The following is a 19,290-nucleotide window of genomic DNA, read 5'->3' on the forward strand; positions in this document are numbered from 1 at the left end:
TTCGATGGATCATATTGATAGGCCTACGAATATCGATAATATTACGCTTTCAAGGCATAGTAGGGCGGATACTAGGTGGGTTCGGTGGAAGGCTAGTCCTAGTCCGCTGAAAATGAAGGCTGAGTAGAAGCTTAAATGTAGGGGCGACATAAGAAAGTTACAGGGTTGGCTGTAATCTGCTGGGTCGAAACCAGCTATCTTTTTGGTTAGACTAACTTTCTGTTATTCTGCTCATTCTAGGCCCCCTTGAATTCACTCGTAGGCCAGTCCGAGTGTTAGGAGAAGGAGGATCGCTACAGTTCAGGTGAGGGTCATTAGGGGGGATTGGAGTTGGACGGCTCATGGCAGGGGGAGCAGGAGGGCGATTTCTAGGTCGAATAGGACGAACAGGATGGCTACTGAGGAAGAATCGGACTGAGAATGGTAATCGAGCAGATCCAAGTGGGTCGAATCCACATTCGTACGGTGAGAGTTTCTCTGAGTCGGGGTTTATTTGGGCGAGTCAGAAGTTTAATGCGGTTAGGGCGGCGCTTAGGATTGATGATAGGGCGAATATGAACATGAGTGCGTTCATTGCTCTCCTCTGGGTTTATACCAGATTCTAGAGATTGGAAGTCAATTGTAATTAATATACTAGAAGAGCAAGATCCTCATCAGTAGATGGTTATGTAGAGGAATAGTCAGATGACGTCTACGAAGTGTCAGTATCAGGCTGCTGCCTCGAATCCGAAGTGGTGGTCTGATGTAAAGTGGAACTTGATCAGTCGGAAGAGGCAGACGGTCAGGAAGGAGGATCCGATGATTACGTGGAGTCCGTGGAATCCAGTGGCAACGAAGAAGGTAGATCCGTAGACGCTATCGGCGATTGAGAATGGGGCTTCGTGGTATTCTATTGCTTGTAGGGCTGTGAAGTAGAATCCCAGGAGGATCGTTAGGGTTAGGGCGTGGATGGCGTGTTTTCGGTTTCCTTCTGTGATGCTGTGATGGGCTCACGTTACGGTAACGCCTGAGGCTGGTAGGATGGCTGTGTTTAGTAGGGGGACTTCTATCGGGTTGAGTGGTTTAATTCCTGTTGGGGGTCATTGGCCTCCTAGTTCTGGGGTTGGGGCCAGGCTCGAGTGGAAGAACGCTCAGAAGAACCCTAAGAAGAAGAATGCTTCGGATGTGATGAAAAGGATTATGCCGTATCGTAGGCCTTTTTGGACTGTGGGAGTGTGATGGCCTTGGAAGGTGCTTTCTCGTACAATGTCTCGTCATCATTGGAGTATTACTAGGAGTATTGAGATGAGGCCTAGGGTTAGTAGTATGGATGAGTTGTAGTGGAATCACATGATTAATCCTGAGGTTGTGAGTAGGGCGGCGGCTGCCCCGAAGATTGGTCAAGGGCTTGGGTCAACTATGTGGTATGAGTGTGCTTGGTGTGCCATTAGATGTTTTCTTGTAAGTATAGGCTTAGAAGGAGCACGAAGACGTAGGCCTGGATTATGGCTACTGCTACTTCTAGGATGGTTAGGAGTAGTAGGATGATTATTGTTAGGATGGATACTGCAGGAAGGGTGGGTATTAATGCAATGGAGGCTGTAGAGATGAGTTGGATGAGTAAGTGTCCTGCTGTAAGGTTGGCTGTAAGGCGGACTCCGAGGGCTAGGGGGCGGATTAGTAGGCTGGTTGTTTCGATCAGGATTAGTGCGGGGATTAGGGGTGTAGGGGTACCTTCGGGTAATAGGTGGGCTAAAGAGGCTGATGGTTGGTTTCGTAGGCCTGTTAGTAGTGTGGCGAGCCATAGTGGGAAGGCTAGGGCTATGTTCATAGATAGTTGGGTGGTTGGGGTGAATGTATACGGAAGGAGGCCTAGAAGGTTGATTGTAAGAAGTATGATTATTAGGGATGTAAATATTATGGCTCATTTGTGGCCATTTTTGTTGAGTGGGACTATTAGTTGTTTTGTGATTAGGTGAAGGAGTCATGTTTGGATAGTAGAAAGGCGGTTGTTGATTCATCGGTTGTTTGGGGACGGGAATAGTAGGGCTGGGAAGAGTAGGGATAGTAGGATTAAGGGGATGCCAAATAGATTGGGGCTGGAAAATTGGTCAAAGAAGCTTAGGTTCATGGTCAGGATCATGGTGTGGGTTTGGTAGTGAGGGAGGTCTTATTTGATGGGGGGTTGGTTGTGGTGAAGGCTAGTAGTTTTGGTTGGATGAGGAGTGCTAGGGTTAATCAGGTTATAATTATGATTGAAAATCATGGTGCGGGGTTAAGCTGTGGCATATCATTAAGGAGGGGGAAGTCCCTCTTTGGCTAGCTTAAAAGGCTAGTGCTGTTGCATAGCTTCTTAATGATTAGGATGATGATAGAAGGGACGATCAGGCCTCGAAATGTGGGAGTGGGGTTGATTCTACTACAATGGGTATGTAGCTGTGATTAGCCCCGCAAATTTCTGAGCATTGTCTGTAAAAAATCCCAGGCCGGGTGGTAATGAATGAAGTTTGGTTTAGTCGGCCTGGGATTGCGTCTGTTTTAACTCCGAGCGTTGGGACTGCTCAGGAGTGGAGTACGTCTCCTGCAGTAATGATCACGCGGATGGGGGATTCTATTGGGATAACTACGCGGTGGTCAACTTCTAGCAGTCGGAAGTGGCCGTTGGGTAAGTCTGGGGTGGGCACTATGTAGGAGTCGAATGATAGGTCTTTGAAGTCTGTGTATTCGTAGCTTCAGTATCATTGGTGGCCGATGGCTTTTAGGGTGAGGTCTGGTTCATCGATTTTGTCCATTATGTAGAGGATTTGTAGGGATGGGAGGGCGAGGAGTACCAGGACGATAGCAGGTAGGATTGTCCAGATCAGCTCTACTTCTTGGGCGTCTACAGCATTGGACGAGAGTTTTTTCTGTTAGTATGTGGGCTAAAAGGTAGAGAACTAGGCTGCAGATAGCTAGGGCAACGATTAGGGCGTGGTCGTGGAATTCAACGAGTTCTTCTATGATGGGTGATGAGGCGTCTTGGAATCCTAGTTGGGAGTGGTTGGCCACATGAGATGTACAGGATTTTTACCTGTGATTTAGTCTTGACAAGGCTATGTAATTGGTTTACTAACGTCTCATAAGAAAGAAGCATGAGCGGTTAATGCAGTTGGCTTGAAACCAGCATGTGAGGGTTCGATTCCTTCCTTTCTTGTACTTGGACGAAGGCCGGTTCCTCGAAAGTATGGTATGGGGGAGGGCAGCCGTGGATTCATTCAACGTTTGTGGTAGTTAGTTCTGGTTGTAGGACTTTTCGTTTGGCCGAAAAGGCTTCTCAGATGATGAATATTAGTATGATTACGGCTACTATTGAGATTAGGGAGCCGATGGAGGAAATGGTGTTTCATAGTGTGTAGGCGTCGGGATAGTCCGAGTATCGTCGGGGTATTCCTGCTAGGCCTAGGAAGTGCTGGGGGAAGAACGTTAGGTTTACTCCTGTAAATATTACCCCGAAGTGGGCTTTTGCTCATGTTTGGTGTAGGGTAAACCCAGTGAGTAGTGGGAATCAGTGAGTAAATCCTGCTAGAATGGCAAAGACGGCGCCTATGGATAGGACGTAGTGGAAGTGGGCAACTACGTAGTACGTGTCGTGCAGGGCGATGTCTAGGGAAGAGTTTGCAAGAACGATTCCTGTTAATCCTCCGATGGTAAATAGGAAGATAAATCCTAGAGCTCATAGTATTGGGGGGGTCTCATTTGATTGTTCCTCCGTGCAGGGTGGCTAGTCAGCTAAATACTTTGATTCCGGTAGGGATGGCAATGATTATAGTGGCTGATGTAAAGTAGGCTCGGGTATCAACGTCTATTCCTACTGTAAACATGTGGTGAGCTCAGACGATGAATCCTAGGAAGCCGATGGATAGTATGGCTCAGACTATTCCCATGTAGCCGAAGGGCTCCTTTTTGCCTGAGTAGTACGTGACTACGTGTGAGATGATTCCGAACCCCGGTAGGATCAGAATATAGACTTCTGGGTGTCCGAAGAATCAGAATAGGTGTTGGTACAGGATTGGGTCTCCTCCTCCAGCGGGGTCGAAGAATGTGGTGTTTAGGTTTCGATCAGTTAGTAATATTGTAATACCGGCGGCGAGTACGGGGAGTGATAGAAGGAGTAGGATGGCGGTAATTAGTACGGATCAGACAAATAGTGTCCACTTCCACTACGTCCTATCCATAGCGTCCTATCCACTTAATAGCGGCTGCACCATTAGGATGTCCTGATCCAACATCGAGGTCGTAAACCCCCCTGTCGATATGGGCTCTTGAGGGGGATTGCGCTGTTATCCCTGGGGTAGCTTGGTCCATTAATCAATTATATTGGGTCTGGTCACTGTTAGCACTTTGAGGGGTAGCTCTAGGTAAAGAGGTATGGTCTTGTTTTTGGAGGATTTGTTCTCCTCCAAGGTCGCCCCAACCGAAAAATATCGACCAGGCTCTGCGATGGTAGTGGCCCCAGTGGGGTTGATTGAGGATTCGCGGTGGTCGTTGATTTTTAAGTTCCACAGGGTCTTCTCGTCTTATGTTCACATCCCCGCTTTTGCACGGGGAGATCAATTTCACTGATTATCTGTGAGAGACAGTTAAGACCTCGTTTAGCCATTCATACAAGTCTCGATTTATGGGACAATTGATTGCGCTACCTTTGCACGGTTAGGATACCGCGGCCGTTAAACCTAAGTCACCGGGCAGGCATCACCTTCAATACTTGTTTAATTTGCTGAAGGCTATGTTTTTGGTAAACAGTCGGGCCTTATTAATTTGCCGAGTTCCTTTCACAGATTTTAATCGCTCTTATAGGCGCTCCTGAGTCGGGTTAACAGGGTTAGTTAATACGTGGTCTTGTAGGGGTTTTTGTATCTGTCTAGGTCTGTTAATAATGTTTCTATGTAAGCTTGCGCCGTTAGAGGGGTGTGGCCCTGAGTTACTTATTTTAGCATTAATTCTCCTATATTCATAGGTTGACCTGTTTGTGATAAGGGAATCATCTTATTTTGGTATTTTTAGGTGGTGGAGCTTTGACGCACTCTTTTTTGATGGCTGCTTTAGGGCCCACGGTAGGATCAGTAGTAAGAATTATCCGCTAGTCGAGGTTGTGTCCTTTTTTAATGGAGCTGTCCCTCCATTAAATAGCTCTTAATCATCTCATTAGGGTTCAGGATGTCCGGTAGGGAGGATTAAGGGGGAACTTAGATTCGTTTCACAGGTAACCAGCTATCACCCAGCTCGGTTGGCTTTTCACCTCTACTGACAAGTCATCCCACTCTTTTGCAACAGAGACGGGTTCGCTCTCTTTAACTGCTTGAAAGTAGCTCGCTTGGGTTTCGGGGGGGCAAACTTTAGTTCACTTTGCTTGGTTGTTCTCGCTAAACCATGATGCAAAAGGTACAAGGGTTGATCTTTGCTGTCTGTCGCTTTGATTGTTTCACTGCTATTTCATCTTTCCCTTACGGTACTGGGGTCTCTATCGCGTCTAAGTGTCTTTTCTATCGCCTATACTAAGACTGTAAAATGCTTTAGTTTAATTAGTTTAGTAAATTCTTTAGTTTTGGTGTACTATTTGTGTGGTTGAGCTAGAGGGGGGGCTTCAAGACGATCCGGTCTAGTAGATATCTTTCAGGTGTAAGCTGAGTGCTTTGGTGTTATAGCTACGTCTTGATATTCTAAGTACACCTTCCGGTACACTTACCTTGTTACGACTTACCTCATCTTCAGCGTATTTATGGTATTAGTTATGTGGGATGTGGCTTTTGAGGAGGGTGACGGGCGGTATGTACGTGCCCCAGGGCCGGCTTAAAGTAGGCTCTATTGTCCCACTTTACTGCTAAATCCGCCTTCCAGAAGTGGTTTCACGCTTCTTTCCGTGTGCCCTATGAATAGGGAATGTAGCCCATTTCTTCCACTCCATAGGCTATACCTTGACCTGTCTTATTAGCGGGGTGCTATTGTGTCCACTGTTGTGCTCTCATTCGAGGTGGGCTGGCGACGGCGGTATGTAGGCTGTGTTGGCAAGGGGTGGTTGGGTTAATCGGGGATTATCGATTGTAGAACAGGCTCCTCTAGGTGGGTTTGGGGCACCGCCAAGTCCTTAGAGTTTTAAGCGTTTGTGCTCGTAGTTCTCTGGCGGATACTTCGGTAAAGTAAGTATCAAGATTTAGGGCCAGGCATAGTGGGGTATCTAATCCCAGTTTGGGCCCTGGCTTTCGTGGGTTTAAATCAGTCGTTAGTTCCTAAGATCATCTTAATGGTGTGTTTAGGTGCATCTTGGGCTTATGACAGCTCAGTTGCATTTTGATCTTAGTTAGCTAGGATAGGCATTTTACCACTCTTTACGCCGTGTCAATAGGACGGTTGATTTGGGTTTCTTGTATGACCGCGGTGGCTGGCACAAGATTTACCAACCCTTGAAGTTAGGCTGTTGCTATAACTAAGTCAAGTTTGCACTCATTGCTTAATGTTAATTACTGCTGAATACCCGTGGGGGCGTGGCTTAGCGAGGCGTCTTGGGCTACTACTTGGGTGTGCCTGATACCCGCTCCTCAAGGCCTGTATGGGGGTAGGTGGTCGAGGGCGTTTACACTGGGGCGCGGATACTTGCATGTATATATTTAGCAAAAACCAACCGTAAGGTTAGGACTAAGTCTTTTGTCCGCAGGCATGTTTTATGCCATCTTGGCAACTTCAGTGCCATGCTTTGTGTTAAGCTATGTGGACGGGGGTGTGGTTAGCTGATAGTTGAGTGGTGAGTGAGAGTGAAGTATATGAAATTATTGCTTGTGTTTACTATTTTTAGTACTGGAGTTTCTCTAAGTCCTAGGACTAGGAGGAAATGGTGTTTCATAGTGTGTAGGCGTCGGGATAGTCCGAGTATCGTCGGGGTATTCCTGCTAGGCCTAGGAAGTGCTGGGGGAAGAACGTTAGGTTTACTCCTGTAAATATTACCCCGAAGTGGGCTTTTGCTCATGTTTGGTGTAGGGTAAACCCAGTGAGTAGTGGGAATCAGTGAGTAAATCCTGCTAGAATGGCAAAGACGGCGCCTATGGATAGGACGTAGTGGAAGTGGACACTATTTGTCTGATCCGTACTAATTACCGCCATCCTACTCCTTCTATCACTCCCCGTACTCGCCGCCGGTATTACAATATTACTAACTGATCGAAACCTAAACACCACATTCTTCGACCCCGCTGGAGGAGGAGACCCAATCCTGTACCAACACCTATTCTGATTCTTCGGACACCCAGAAGTCTATATTCTGATCCTACCGGGGTTCGGAATCATCTCACACGTAGTCACGTACTACTCAGGCAAAAAGGAGCCCTTCGGCTACATGGGAATAGTCTGAGCCATACTATCCATCGGCTTCCTAGGATTCATCGTCTGAGCTCACCACATGTTTACAGTAGGAATAGACGTTGATACCCGAGCCTACTTTACATCAGCCACTATAATCATTGCCATCCCTACCGGAATCAAAGTATTTAGCTGACTAGCCACCCTGCACGGAGGAACAATCAAATGAGACCCCCCCAATACTATGAGCTCTAGGATTTATCTTCCTATTTACCATCGGAGGATTAACAGGAATCGTTCTTGCAAACTCTTCCCTAGACATCGCCCTGCACGACACGTACTACGTAGTTGCCCACTTCCACTACGTCCTATCCATAGGCGCCGTCTTTGCCATTCTAGCAGGATTTACTCACTGATTCCCACTACTCACTGGGTTTACCCTACACCAAACATGAGCAAAAGCCCACTTCGGGGTAATATTTACAGGAGTAAACCTAACGTTCTTCCCCCAGCACTTCCTAGGCCTAGCAGGAATACCCCGACGATACTCGGACTATCCCGACGCCTACACACTATGAAACACCATTTCCTCCATCGGCTCCCTAATCTCAATAGTAGCCGTAATCATACTAATATTCATCATCTGAGAAGCCTTTTCGGCCAAACGAAAAGTCCTACAACCAGAACTAACTACCACAAACGTTGAATGAATCCACGGCTGCCCTCCCCCATACCATACTTTCGAGGAACCGGCCTTCGTCCAAGTACAAGAAAGGAAGGAATCGAACCCTCACATGCTGGTTTCAAGCCAACTGCATTAACCGCTCATGCTTCTTTCTTATGAGACGTTAGTAAACCAATTACATAGCCTTGTCAAGACTAAATCACAGGTAAAAATCCTGTACATCTCATGTGGCCAACCACTCCCAACTAGGATTCCAAGACGCCTCATCACCCATCATAGAAGAACTCGTTGAATTCCACGACCACGCCCTAATCGTTGCCCTAGCTATCTGCAGCCTAGTTCTCTACCTTTTAGCCCACATACTAACAGAAAAACTCTCGTCCAATGCTGTAGACGCCCAAGAAGTAGAGCTGATCTGGACAATCCTACCTGCTATTGTCCTGGTACTCCTCGCCCTCCCATCCCTACAAATCCTCTACATAATGGACAAAATCGACAAACCAGACCTCACCCTAAAAGCCATCGGCCACCAATGATACTGAAGCTACGAATACACAGACTTCAAAGACCTATCATTCGACTCCTACATAGTGCCCACCCCAGACTTACCCAACGGCCACTTCCGACTGCTAGAAGTTGACCACCGCGTAGTTATCCCAATAGAATCCCCCATCCGCGTGATCATTACTGCAGGAGACGTACTCCACTCCTGAGCAGTCCCAACGCTCGGAGTTAAAACAGACGCAATCCCAGGCCGACTAAACCAAACTTCATTCATTACCACCCGGCCTGGGATTTTTTACGGACAATGCTCAGAAATTTGCGGGGCTAATCACAGCTACATACCCATTGTAGTAGAATCAACCCCACTCCCACATTTCGAGGCCTGATCGTCCCTTCTATCATCATCCTAATCATTAAGAAGCTATGCAACAGCACTAGCCTTTTAAGCTAGCCAAAGAGGGACTTCCCCCTCCTTAATGATATGCCACAGCTTAACCCCGCACCATGATTTTCAATCATAATTATAACCTGATTAACCCTAGCACTCCTCATCCAACCAAAACTACTAGCCTTCACCACAACCAACCCCCCATCAAATAAGACCTCCCTCACTACCAAACCCACACCATGATCCTGACCATGAACCTAAGCTTCTTTGACCAATTTTCCAGCCCCAATCTATTTGGCATCCCCTTAATCCTACTATCCCTACTCTTCCCAGCCCTACTATTCCCGTCCCCAAACAACCGATGAATCAACAACCGCCTTTCTACTATCCAAACATGACTCCTTCACCTAATCACAAAACAACTAATAGTCCCACTCAACAAAAATGGCCACAAATGAGCCATAATATTTACATCCCTAATAATCATACTTCTTACAATCAACCTTCTAGGCCTCCTTCCGTATACATTCACCCCAACCACCCAACTATCTATGAACATAGCCCTAGCCTTCCCACTATGGCTCGCCACACTACTAACAGGCCTACGAAACCAACCATCAGCCTCTTTAGCCCACCTATTACCCGAAGGTACCCCTACACCCCTAATCCCCGCACTAATCCTGATCGAAACAACCAGCCTACTAATCCGCCCCCTAGCCCTCGGAGTCCGCCTTACAGCCAACCTTACAGCAGGACACTTACTCATCCAACTCATCTCTACAGCCTCCATTGCATTAATACCCACCCTTCCTGCAGTATCCATCCTAACAATAATCATCCTACTACTCCTAACCATCCTAGAAGTAGCAGTAGCCATAATCCAGGCCTACGTCTTCGTGCTCCTTCTAAGCCTATACTTACAAGAAAACATCTAATGGCACACCAAGCACACTCATACCACATAGTTGACCCAAGTCCTTGACCAATCTTCGGGGCAGCCGCCGCCCTACTCACAACCTCAGGATTAATCATGTGATTCCACTACAACTCATCCATACTACTAACCCTAGGCCTCATCTCAATACTCCTAGTAATACTCCAATGATGACGAGACATTGTACGAGAAAGCACCTTCCAAGGCCATCACACTCCCACAGTCCAAAAAGGCCTACGATACGGCATAATCCTTTTCATCACATCCGAAGCATTCTTCTTCTTAGGGTTCTTCTGAGCGTTCTTCCACTCGAGCCTGGCCCCAACCCCAGAACTAGGAGGCCAATGACCCCCAACAGGAATTAAACCACTCAACCCGATAGAAGTCCCCCTACTAAACACAGCCATCCTACTAGCCTCAGGCGTTACCGTAACGTGAGCCCATCACAGCATCACAGAAGGAAACCGAAAACACGCCATCCACGCCCTAACCCTAACGATCCTCCTGGGATTCTACTTCACAGCCCTACAAGCAATAGAATACCACGAAGCCCCATTCTCAATCGCCGATAGCGTCTACGGATCTACCTTCTTCGTTGCCACCGGATTCCACGGACTCCACGTAATCATCGGATCCTCCTTCCTGACCGTCTGCCTCTTCCGACTGATCAAGTTCCACTTTACATCAGACCACCACTTCGGATTCGAGGCAGCAGCCTGATACTGACACTTCGTAGACGTCATCTGACTATTCCTCTACATAACCATCTACTGATGAGGATCTTGCTCTTCTAGTATATTAATTACAATTGACTTCCAATCTCTAGAATCTGGTATAAACCCAGAGGAGAGCAATGAACGCACTCATGTTCATATTCGCCCTATCATCAATCCTAAGCGCCGCCCTAACCGCATTAAACTTCTGACTCGCCCAAATAAACCCCGACTCAGAGAAACTCTCACCGTACGAATGTGGATTCGACCCACTTGGATCTGCTCGATTACCATTCTCAGTCCGATTCTTCCTCAGTAGCCATCCTGTTCGTCCTATTCGACCTAGAAATCGCCCTCCTACTCCCCCTGCCATGAGCCGTCCAACTCCAATCCCCCCTAATGACCCTCACCTGAACTGTAGCGATCCTCCTTCTCCTAACACTCGGACTGGCCTACGAGTGAATTCAAGGGGGCCTAGAATGAGCAGAATAACAGAAAGTTAGTCTAACCAAAAAGATAGCTGGTTTCGACCCAGCAGATTACAGCCAACCCTGTAACTTTCTTATGTCGCCCCTACGTTTAAGCTTCTACTCAGCCTTCATTTTCAGCGGACTAGGACTAGCCTTCCACCGAACCCACCTAGTATCCGCCCTACTATGCCTTGAAAGCATAATTTTATCGATATTCGTAGGCCTATCAATATGATCCATCGAAAACCAAGTCTCCTCATTCACCATGGTACCAATTCTCATGCTAACCTTCTCAGCGTGTGAGGCGGGCACAGGCCTGGCCATCCTAGTAGCCTCCACCCGCACACATGGCTCCGACCATCTACACAACCTAAACCTCCTGCAATGCTAAAAATCATCCTACCCACAATCATACTTCTTCCAACAGCCCTGCTGTCTCCACCAAAATTTCTATGGACTAACACCACCTTATACAGCCTCCTAATCGCTGCCCTAAGCCTACAGTGATTAATCCCAACCTACTACCCCTACAAATTTTTATCCAACTGAACAGGAATTGACCAAATCTCATCCCCCCTCCTAGTACTATCCTGCTGACTACTCCCACTCATAATCATAGCAAGCCAAAACCACCTGCAACAAGAACCCCTACAACGCAAACGAATCTTTATCTCAACCTTAGTCGCAGTCCAGCCATTCATCCTACTAGCCTTTTCCACCACAGAACTAGCACTATTTTACATCTCATTTGAAGCAACCCTCATTCCCACCCTAATCTTAATCACCCGATGGGGGAACCAACCAGAACGCCTAAGCGCTGGCATCTACCTGCTATTCTACACGCCAGTAAGCTCTCTACCCCTGCTAATCACAATCATACACCTATACGTGAAAATTGGCACCCTGCACCTGCCAACCCTACAACTAACCCACCCAACCCTATCCACCTCATGGACAGGAATACTATCAGGTCTAGCACTGCTCATAGCATTCATAGTAAAAGCCCCACTATACGGCCTACACCTCTGACTGCCAAAAGCCCACGTAGAAGCACCCATCGCAGGCTCAATACTCCTCGCCGCCCTACTACTAAAGCTAGGAGGATACGGAATTATACGAGTCACTCTATTTATGGGCCCACTGTCCAACCTCCTGCACTACCCCTTCCTAACCCTGGCCCTATGAGGCGCCCTAATGACTAGCTCAATCTGCCTACGACAGACAGACCTAAAATCACTAATCGCTTATTCATCCGTTAGCCACATAGGCCTAGTTATCGCCGCAGGAATAATCCAAACCCACTGATCATTCTCAGGGGCAATGATCCTAATAATTTCCCATGGACTAACTTCCTCCATACTATTCTGCCTAGCCAACACAAACTATGAACGTACGCACAGCCGAATTCTACTACTCACACGAGGCCTACAACCTCTCCTACCACTCATAGCTACCTGATGATTGCTGGCCAATCTAACAAACATAGCCTTACCCCCAACAACAAACCTCATAGCAGAGCTAACCATTATAATCACCTTATTCAACTGATCTGCCTTCACGATCATCCTAACAGGAATCGCAACCCTACTAACCGCCTCCTACACCTTATTCATACTACTAATGACCCAACGAGGCTCAATCCCCTCCCACATCACATCTATGCAAAACTCAACCACGCGAGAACACCTGCTCATAACACTCCACATTATCCCAATATTCCTCCTAATCCTCAAACCCGAACTGATCTCCGGAATCCCCTCATGCAAGTATAGTTTAAACCAAACATTAGACTGTGATTCTAAGAATAGAAGTTCAAACCTTCTTACCTGCCGAGGGGAGGGTTTAACCAACAAGAGCTGCTAACTCTTACATCTGAGCCTAAAACCTCAGCCCCCTTACTTTTAAAGGATAACAGCAATCCACTGGTCTTAGGAACCACCCATCTTGGTGCAAATCCAAGTAAAAGTAGTGAACCCCACACTACTAATCAACTCCCTCACACTACTCACGCTGACAATCCTCCTAACCCCAATCATCCTGCCATTTCTATTTAAAAACTTTAAAAACACCCCACAAGCCACCACCCGCGCTGTTAAAACCGCATTCCTAATTAGCCTAGCCCCTACAACCGCATTCATCTACTCGGGAATAGAATCTGTCACCTGCCACTGGGAGTGAAAATTCATTATAAACTTTAAAATCCCCCTGAGCCTAAAAATAGACCAATACTCAATAACATTTCTTCCAATCGCCCTATTTGTAACATGATCAATCCTACAATTCGCCATATGATACATGGCCTCAGAGCCATACGTAACAAAATTTTTCACCTACCTACTGACATTCCTAGTCGCCATACTCCTCCTAACAACCGCAAACAACATATTCCTCCTATTCGTAGGCTGGGAAGGAGTACGAATCATGTCCTTCCTTCTCATCGGCTGATGACAAGGCCGAGCAGATGCCAACACCGCCGCCCTACAAGCCGTAATCTACAACCGAATCGGAGACGTCGGACTGACCCTGAGCATAGCATGACTAGCTTCAACATTCAACACCTGAGAGATCCAACAAGCCGTACACCCCCACCAAACCCCAATCCTCCCCCTCATAGGATTAATCCTCGCAGCCGCAGGAAAATCCGCCCAATTTGGACTCCACCCATGACTGCCCGCAGCAATAGAAGGCCCCACCCCAGTATCAGCCCTACTGCACTCCAGTACCATAGTAGTAGCCGGAATCTTCCTGCTCATCCGCATGCACCCCCTGCTAGCCACCAACCAGACAGCCCTAACTGCCTGCCTATGCCTAGGTGCTCTATCAACCCTATTCGCTGCCACATGCGCCCTAACCCAAAATGACATCAAAAAAATCATTGCTTTCTCAACATCCAGCCAACTAGGACTAATAATAGTCACTATCGGACTAAACCTCCCACAACTAGCCTTCCTACACATCTCAACCCACGCCTTCTTTAAAGCCATACTATTCCTATGCTCAGGGTCTATCATCCACAACCTAAACGGAGAACAAGATATCCGAAAGATAGGAGGCCTACAGAAAATACTCCCAGTCACTACTTCCTGCCTAACCATCGGAAACCTGGCGCTGATAGGAACCCCATTCCTAGCCGGATTCTACTCAAAAGACCTCATCATCGAAAGCTTAAACACATCATACCTAAATACTTGAGCCCTACTCCTAACCCTTATAGCCACAGCATTCACCGCAACCTACAGCATCCGCATAACCATCCTAGTCCAAGCTGGACAAACCCGAATCCCCCCAATAGTATCAATAAACGAAAACAACCCACTAATCACCGCCCCCCTAACCCGACTCGCCCTAGGCAGCATTACAGCAGGAATAATCATTACCTCTTTCATCACACCAACCAAAACCCCCCCAATAACCATACCCCTTATCACCAAAACCGCTGCCATCCTCATAACAATCCTAGGAATCATCCTAGCCCTAGAACTATCGAACATAACACACACCCTCACTCACCCCAAACCAAACCCCCTCATAAACTTCTCCTCTGCATTAGGGTACTTCAACCCCCTAGTACACCGATTCTTCTCCAAAAACCTACTAGAAAAGGGACAAAACATTGCCCTACACTTGATCGACCTCTCCTGACTCAAAAAAATAGGGCCAGAGGGCCTTGCTGAACTACAAGTAGCCGCAAGCAAAGCCGCAACCTCAATACACACAGGGCTAATTAAGGCCTACCTAGGATCCTTCGCCCTCTCCATCCTGGTAATAATCCTAATAACACACAGACTCACTAATGGCCCCTAACATCCGCAAATCCCATCCCCTACTAAAAATAATCAACAACTCCCTAATCGACCTACCCGCCCCCTCCAACATCTCTGCCTGATGAAACTTCGGCTCCCTTCTAGCCATCTGCTTAGCCACACAAATCCTAACAGGCCTGCTACTAGCCATACACTACACCGCAGACACTTCACTCGCCTTCTCCTCAGTAGCTCACACATGCCGAGACGTCCAGTACGGATGGCTCATCCGCAACCTCCACGCCAACGGTGCTTCGCTCTTCTTTATCTGCATCTACTTACACATCGGACGAGGCCTCTACTACGGCTCCTACCTATACAAAGAAACCTGAAACACAGGAGTAATCCTCCTACTCACCCTAATAGCAACTGCCTTCGTAGGGTATGTCCTACCATGAGGACAAATGTCATTCTGAGGGGCCACCGTAATCACCAACCTATTCTCAGCCATCCCGTACATTGGGCAAACTCTAGTAGAATGAGCCTGAGGAGGATTCTCAGTAGACAATCCAACCTTAACCCGATTCTTCGCCATCCACTTCCTACTGCCCTTCCTAATTGCAGGAATCACCCTAGTCCACCTAACCTTCCTACACGAATCAGGCTCAAATAACCCACTAGGAATCGTATCAGACTGCGACAAAATCCCATTCCACCCATACTTCTCCATTAAAGACAGCTTAGGGCTTACCCTAATAATCACCCCTCTAATAGCACTAGCCCTATTTTCACCGAACCTCCTGGTTCTTGGAATCCTAGTTGGGAGTGGTTGGCCACATGAGATGTACAGGATTTTTACCTGTGATTTAGTCTTGACAAGGCTATGTAATTGGTTTACTAACGTCTCATAAGAAAGAAGCATGAGCGGTTAATGCAGTTGGCTTGAAACCCATCCCCAGTGGTGCAAGTGCACTCTCTGAACTCACTGAAGTGCATTCCCAGTGGTGCCAGTGCACTCTCTGCACTCACTGCACTGCATCCCCAGTGGTTCCACTGCAATCTCTGGACTCACTGCAGAGCATCCCCAGTGGTGCCAGTGCACTCTGTGGACTCACTGTAGTGCATCCCCAGTGGTGCCAGTGCACTCTCTGGACTCACTGCACTGCATGTCCAGTGGTGCCAGTGCACTCTCTGGACTCACTGTACTGCATCCCCACTGGTGCCAGTGCACTATGTGGACTCACTGTACTGCATCCCCAGTGGTGACAGTGCACTCTCTGGACTAAGTGCAGTGCATCCCCAGTGGTGCCAGTGCACTCTCTGGACTCACTGCAGTGCATCCCCAGTGGTGCCAGTGCACTCTCTGGTCTCACTGCAGTGCATCCCCAGTGGTGCCAGTGCAGTCTCTGGACTCACTGCACTGCATCCCCAGTGGTGCCAGTGCACTGTCTGGACTCACTGCAGTGCATCCCCAGTGGTGTCAGTGCACTCTCTGGACTCACTGTACTGCACCCCCAGTGGTGCCAGTGCACTCACTGGACTGACTGCACTGCATCCCCAGTGGTGCCAGTGCGCTCTCTGGAGTCACAGTACTGCATCCCCAGTGGTGCCAGTGCACTCACTGGACTCACTGCACTGCATCACAGGTGGTGCCAGTGCACTCTCCGGACTCACTGCAGTGAATCCCCGGTGGTGCCAGTGTACTCTCTGCAGTCACTGTACTGCATCCCCAGTGGTGCCAGTGCACTCCCTGGACTAACTGGACTGCATCCCCAGTGGTGCCAGTGCACTCTCTGGACTCACTGCACTGCATCCCCAGTGGTGCCAGTGTACTCTCTGGACTCACTGCAGTGCATCCCCAGTGGTGCCAGAGCCCTCTCTGGACTCACTGCACTGCATCCCCAGTGGTGCCAGTGCACTCTCTGGACTCACTGCACTGCATCCCCAGTGGTGTCAGTGCACTCTCTGGACTCACTGAAGTGCATACCCAGTTGTGCCAGTGCACTCTCTGGACTCAATGCACTGCATCCCCAGTGGTGCCAGTGCACTCTCTGGACTCAGTGCACTGCATCCCCAGTGGTGCCAGTGCAATCTCTGGACTCACTGTAGTGCATCCCCAGTGGTGCCAGTGCACTCTCTGGACTCACTGCAGTGCATCCCCAGTGGTGCCAGTGCACTCTCTGGACTCACTGTACTGCATCACCAGTGGTGCCAGTGCACTCTCTGGACTCACTGCACTGCATCCCCAGTGGTGCCAGTGCACTCTCTGGACTCACTGCACTGCATCCCCAGTGGTGCCAGTGCACTCTCTGGAGTCACTGAAGTGCATCCCCAGTGGTGCCAGTGCACTCTCTGGACTCACTGCACTGCATCTCCAGTGGTGCCAGTGCACTCTCTGGACTCACTGTACTGCATCCCCACTGGTACCAGTGCACTCTGTGGACTCACTGTACTGCATCCCCAGTGGTGCCAGTGCACTCTCTGGACTCACTGCAGTGCATCCCCAGTGGTGCCAGTGCACTCTCTGGACTCACTGCAGTGCATCTCCAGTGGTGCCAGTGCACTCTCTGGACTCACTGTACTGCATCCCCACTGGTACCAGTGCACTCTGTGGACTCACTGTACTGCATCCCCAGTGGTGCCAGTGCACTCTCTGGACTCACTGCAGTGCATCCCCAGTGGTGCCAGTGCACTCTCTGGACTCACTGCAGTGCATCCCCAGTGGTGCCAGTGCACTCTCTGGACTCACTGCACTGCATCCCCAGTGGTGCCAGTGCACTCTCTGGACTCACTGCAGTGCATCCACAGTGGTGCCAGTGCACTCACTGGACTCACTGCAGTGCATTCCCTCTGGTGCCAGTGCACTCTCTGGACTCACTGCACTGCATCCCCAGTGGTGCCAGTGCACTCTCTGGACTCACTGCACTGCATCCCCAGTGGTGCCAGTGCATTCTCTGGACTCACTGCACTGCATCCCCAGTGTTCCCAGTGCACTCTCTGAAATCACTGCACTGCATCCCCAGAGGTTCCAGTGCACTCTCTGGACTCACTGCACTGCATCCCCAGTGGTGCCAGTGCACTCTGTGGACTCACTGCACTGCATCCCCAGTGGTGTCAGTGCACTCTCTGGACTCACTGCAGTGCATCCCCAGTGGTGCCAGTGCATTCACTGGACTCACTGCACTGCATCCCCAGTGGAGCCCGTGCACTCTCTGGACTCACTGCAGTGCATCCCCAGTGGTGCCAGTGCACTCTCTGGACTCACTGAAGTGCATTCTCAGTGGTGCCAGTGCACTCTCTGGACTCACTGCACTGCATCCCCAGTGGTGCCAGTGCACTCACTGGACTGACTGCACTGCATCCCCAGTGGAGCCAGTGCGCTCTCTGGACTCACTGCAGTGCATCCCCAGTGGTGCCAGTGCACTCTCTGGACTCACTGCACTGCATCCCCAGTGCTGCCAGTGCACTCTCTGGACTCACTGCAGTGCATCCCCAGTGGTGCCAGTGCACTCTCTCGAGTCACTGCACTACATCCCCAGTAGTGCCAGTGCACTCACTGGACTCACTGTACTGCATCTCCAGTGGTGCCAGTGCACTCTCTGGACTCACTGCACTGCATCCCCAGTGGTACCAGTGCACTCACTGGACTCACTGTACTGCATCCCCAGTGGTGCCAGTGCACTCTCTGGACTCACTGCACTGCATCCCCAGTGGTTCCAGTGCATTCACTGGACTCACTGTACTGCATCTCCAGTGGTGCCAGTGCACTCTCTGGACTCACTGCACTGCATCCCCAGTGGTGCCAGTGAGCTCTCTGGACTCACTGCACTGCATCCCCAGTGGTGCCAGTGTACTCACAGGATTCACTGCACCGCATCCCCAGTGGTGCTAGTGCAGTCTCTGGACTCACTGCAGTGCATCCCCAGTGGTGCCAGTGCACTCTCTGGACTCACTGAAGTGCATTCTCAGTGGTGCCAGTGCACTCTCTGGGCTCAATGAAGTGCATCCCCAGTGGTGCCAGTACACTCACTGGACTCACTGCACTGCATCCCCAGTGGTGCCAGTGCACTCTCTGGACTCACTGCACTGCATCCCCAGTGGTGCCAGTGCACTCTCTGGACTCACTGTAGTGCATCCCAAGTGGTGCCAGTGCACTCTCTGGACTCACTGCAGTGCATCCCCAGTGGTGCCAGTGCACTCTCTGCACTCACTTAACTGCATCCCCAGTGGTGCCAGTGCACTCTCTGGACTCACTGCACTGCATCCCCAGTGGTGCCAGTGAAGTCTTTGGACTCACTGCACTGCATCCCCAGTGGAGCCAGTGCACTCTGTGGAGTCACTGAAGTGCATCCCCAGTGGTGCCAGTGCACTCTCTGGACTCACTGCACTGCATGTCCAGTGGTGCCAGTGCACTCTCTGGACTCACTGTACTGCATCCCCACTGGTGCCAGTGCACTATGTGGACTCACTGTACTGCATCCCCAGTGGTGACAGTGCACTCTCTGGACTAACTGCAGTGCATCCCCAGTGGTGCCAGTGCACTCT

General features: G+C 49.3%; 2 long non-coding RNA genes across 2 annotated transcripts in view; one reads left to right on the forward strand and one right to left on the reverse strand.

Moving 5' to 3' along the window:
* Positions 1-643: 643 nt before the first annotated feature.
* On the reverse strand, positions 644-13,143 carry LOC310885470. The gene is made up of 2 exons (XR_014574826.1): positions 9,667-13,143; positions 644-1,545 (listed from the first exon to the last, which is right to left on the reverse strand). It is a non-coding gene; the product is annotated as an uncharacterized lncRNA (long non-coding RNA).
* The window catches only part of LOC310885462, a 30,575-nt gene continuing 12,727 nt past the window's right edge, over positions 1,443-19,290 (forward strand). The window contains exon 1 of the long non-coding RNA XR_014574817.1: positions 1,443-3,735. This is a non-coding gene — a long non-coding RNA (uncharacterized lncRNA). The remainder of the gene's footprint in view (positions 3,736-19,290) is intronic.

This window comes from Anser anser, assembly GCF_964211835.1.
Source record: "Anser anser genome assembly, chromosome: 23".
Taxonomy (NCBI): Eukaryota; Metazoa; Chordata; class Aves; order Anseriformes; family Anatidae; genus Anser; species Anser anser.